The sequence below is a fragment of the Pinus tabuliformis genome, chromosome X, assembly GCF_031772625.1.
Source record: "Pinus tabuliformis cultivar Carrire ecotype Pingquan chromosome X, CPIR1, whole genome shotgun sequence".
NCBI lineage: Eukaryota > Viridiplantae > Streptophyta > Pinopsida > Pinales > Pinaceae > Pinus > Pinus tabuliformis.
The window spans coordinates 1,359,944,336-1,359,948,491 of NC_142308.1; the positions used below are offsets into that span (position 1 = coordinate 1,359,944,336).

Here is a 4,156-nt window from a genome sequence, read left to right on the forward strand (position 1 = left end):
CATAAGACAATATACACAAACATGTTACACTTATATATGTGTTTCAATATGGTTGGAAACTGAAGGAGGGACTTCAACTCTCCATCCAACCATAGGCTAGTCACACTGTAGCCTTTATTGTAGCTAACCACCCGCCCCTTCGAACCAGATCTAAAGTTCGAGGGGATGTGTATTCAAGGAAATTCACACCCAAGGCTTAATCACATAACCATGATGAGGAGTCCACTGTCTAGGTGGTTTATCAATCACTTTCTAGCAGTAACCACCATAGTGATTCACTTGCTCTTTGGGTTAAAACACATGACTTCACCTAAGGCTAAATGGGTTATATCTCAGTTCCAAGAGGCAAAAGCCACTGCTTTTGGTGGTTTATCAGTTGCATATTCATGGCAAGAATCGTAGGGGTCCATAATCCAATGTCCAGGTGGTTTATCAACCTCATGGCAAGCACCATAGTGACCCAATTCCTCCAATGAGTTCCCACTGGCCCTCCAAGCTTAAACACATGGTTCAATGGCCTTCATGCGGTCACAAGAAATGTATTCCTAATTCACAAAGCATTGGGTTCAATCGCACCCATCTTTACACATGTTATCTTCTCACCAACAACTTGACACAAATTTCTTCTCTAGTGTCTTCTCCCAAGACTCGCTTGTTTCACAGTCTCTAGCATTCTGCATGTTCTTTGTGCAACAAGCTTCTGTACCCATTATTATGTGCCTCTTCCACACACTTCGACTACTCTTCCACACTCTTCAACTTGTTGTCTAGTCATCTTTTTGTTTTCCCTTAAGGCTATCATCCTGTCTCAGCCACATTCCTTGAGGAAGTGGGACAATATGGGTGATGTCCTGTCTTAGCCACATTCCATGAGTAAGGGGGACAATATGGGTGATGTCCTTCCCCAATCTGCCCATTCCAAACTTCACTGCATGTTAGCGCAATCAAGGTAGTCATGAGTTTATTTTCACATAATTTACATATATTCAAAATTTACATAGTTGTATTCACATACACCAAGTACAATGAACTAAAATTATTACACATACTAGAATTTATCAACCATTTAATTTATATAACCACATTAATTATTAGTTATCACAATTATATTATTTCTTCTAACATACATCACCCATCACCTAACACCACCCACCACCTAACACAATCCCATTAACAAATGCAAATGAAAGAAAATAACTATAATCAACCATTTTTATATTTATTAATATATTGATATTTTAATTCATAAAACCATTTTTCAGTTTTCCTTCCCACACAAAAGTCAACCATCCACTCTTACGACTACATAATTAACTAATATATCAACATAATATATACTAACTAAACATATAAAAATCATAAATGTTGAAGGACACACCATTGGGCAATGTGAAATCCAAAGATGAAAAAATTAGTCTCAACAAATCAATACGAAAACGTCAAATTAGAGGGCTATTCATATTCATTGTTATGAGGCTAGTGTTGCCATTCCACACCGATAATACATTTTGATTCAGAAGGCCTCTGCTCCTGCGCTGCTGCGATCTTTTCCACGTAGTTCCCTGCTTACAGACTCTAATACAGACCAGAACCAGAAAATGGCAGCTGCTTATAGCCCTCTTCCAACATCGTCATCTGCAGACACGGTGCCTACAATAACGACGTTGCCAACGACGCTGACCGCCGCTCGTGTTTTCTTCTCTGGGCTCTTAGAAGGTACCAACAACGCCCTTTCCCAAAGGAGGCCATGGCCGGAGCTCGTAGACCGCAACTCCCTGGCAAAGCCCGCATCCATGGCAGAAGCGGTCACCAGGGTCCGCAAGAACTGGACATACTTCCGCGTGAATTACCTCCTCCTGCTCTCTGGCGTTCTCGCTTTCAGCCTTTTGTCCAACCCTATCTCGTTTTTCCTCCTCGTTGCTCTCCTAGGGGGGCTGGATCTTCCTTTATCTGTTGAGGAGGGAGCCCCTGGTTCTACTCGATCGAACCTATAGCGACCGGGAGGTGCTGGGAATCCTGACAGTCCTTACGATTGTTATCATCTTTATGACGAGCGTCGGGGCTGTGCTCATTTCGACGTTGATGATCGGGGTAGCGATGGTGTGCGCACATGGCGCGTTTAGGGTTCCTGAAGATCTCTTTTTGGACGAAGAGGAGCCCGTTCTTGGATTTCTCTCCTTCCTCGGCGGCCCTACCCCGGCTGTTGCCAATGTCTGAGGGGTTTTCCATGTACGCAAATTTGCTTAATTTCTAATTTTTAAGTTTGATCTGTATGAATTTTAAGAAGAATAGCAGGTTTAAAAAAAGACCATCTTAGGGTTTCTCTTTTTTCTTTATCAATTGGGGTTATTTGAATCTGGGAAAAGACATCAAGGTTGAATTGGGTTTCTATGGACAAAAAAATCATCGTAAGGTTTCTCTATTTTTGTTTCTGGTGGGTTTATGTGAATATGGGGGTAAACATTATGGTAGAATAGAATTTCTATGGATTCGAATAAAACACGAGGGGAGAAAAAATGACTTTATATCATTTTTTTTTCGATCAATTTATGCAGTTTTCTGGTTCAAAGAAGTGACGGAAAATAAGAGACAGACGATTAATTGAAATTGCCATTGTTTAGAAAACTTGTGAAATAATTCATCCCACAGTGGGATTCATTCTTCCCTTGCGTTTTATTTTTCTTTAATTGTTTTATCTCTGTCAATTTTAAGAAGAAAAGGAGAAAAAACAACCATCTAAGGGTTTCCTTCTTTTCCTTTCTAAATTATGTTCGTGTGAATTTTGGGAAAAAAAATTAGGGTTGAATCGTGCTTATTGGGTTTATAAGGAAACTCGAGGGCTGTAAAACAATGTGTATATGCACCCTTTTTCTATCAGTTTATGGTGTTAGCTGATATGACAAGAATTGAAGACAATTTAATGGCATTGCTTTTCTTGAGCAAAAATTGGTAAAATAATTCATCTCCCCGCGGGGTGTTTTGCCCTTGCGTTCTGTTTACCTCGGTGAGAGTTTACCTGGTAAATCGGTGAGAGTTTACCTCTCCACTGGCCTAGGTTCGAGTCCAAGTGTGTTGTTTCTTACATCCTCTCACATATACGTGGTAATCCCCTGGGCGACACGTCCTAGGAGATTGATCCGTTCCTTCCAAAAAGAATGAGTTGTTTCTGTTAAAAAAAAAGACGAGCTCAAATAAATGGACCCGCATCCTTTTTTAATTATATCAGGTGATGTCTTGGAAAATCTGAGTAGGTACCGCCTGTAATTTCTTATTGGCCAGCAAATGGGTTTATGCATGCTCAGTGTTTCTGTTATGGTAGAACTGGTAATTGGGAAAAAGTTCCAGATCATCCTTTCTCGTTTAATTAGTGAAATGGTTTTTTCATGTTCCTTAATTTAGCTATCTTGAAAGGGAAAAGCTTGACTGTGGTGGGTTTACCGTTATTCATGGAAGAGTGAACCTGGTGTGCTTGCCAGTACAAGTCAAGGTGTTAAAGTCCCTGATTCAGATCTGTTCTTAGTGGAGTTTTGTTATGTGCAGATTTCTTTAGGTTTGAACTAGCAGATATTGTTCATAGAAAGCATTGCTGCTATGTCCTTAACAAGATCCCATTGTATTTTTCATTTCTTATGAATTTCGGAAAAATAGATTCAGTTATACTGCAAATTTGATGTCGTTTATGCATTCCATACTCTCCATGGAATTGTTTGCCGTAGTAGCAGTATATATGGTTTTGTGAGTGGGATTTTGCTTTAAAAGAATTTTTGCTCCATATTTTTAGAATTGTAGAGATGGTTTCATTTAAGGGTCGTCGAAAGCTGTTTTCAGTTATTAAAGTTTTTCATATCTGTAGTCTTTAGTTCCTGTTATAAAAGTGAGTGGGTATTCTTTGCTGCAAGGAAGGTTCTTGTTTTGGGGGTTGATACCGATGCAAAAACTCATTTTAAATTTGACAACATCCAATTTCGGAAAAATTGCATGTGAAATTTAACTTTGATAGTTTTATCATTTATGATTTGAATTTTATAGTCATTATCAAAAGTTTCTTTATATGTTGGACTTCTGTAGTTGACTGTATCCGTAATGGACTCTGCATACACTCTATATGGATGGAAGATAACTTTGGAGTAACGCACGGCCTACAAGCAGGAGAGTG

At 39.3% G+C, this 4,156-nt stretch overlaps 1 pseudogene; it reads left to right on the plus strand.

The window, feature by feature from the left end:
• Window positions 1-1,456: 1,456 nt before the first annotated feature.
• LOC149145150 (PRA1 family protein B1 pseudogene) lies at window positions 1,457-3,678 on the plus strand (annotated as a pseudogene).
• The last annotated feature ends 478 nt before the right edge of the window (window positions 3,679-4,156 follow it).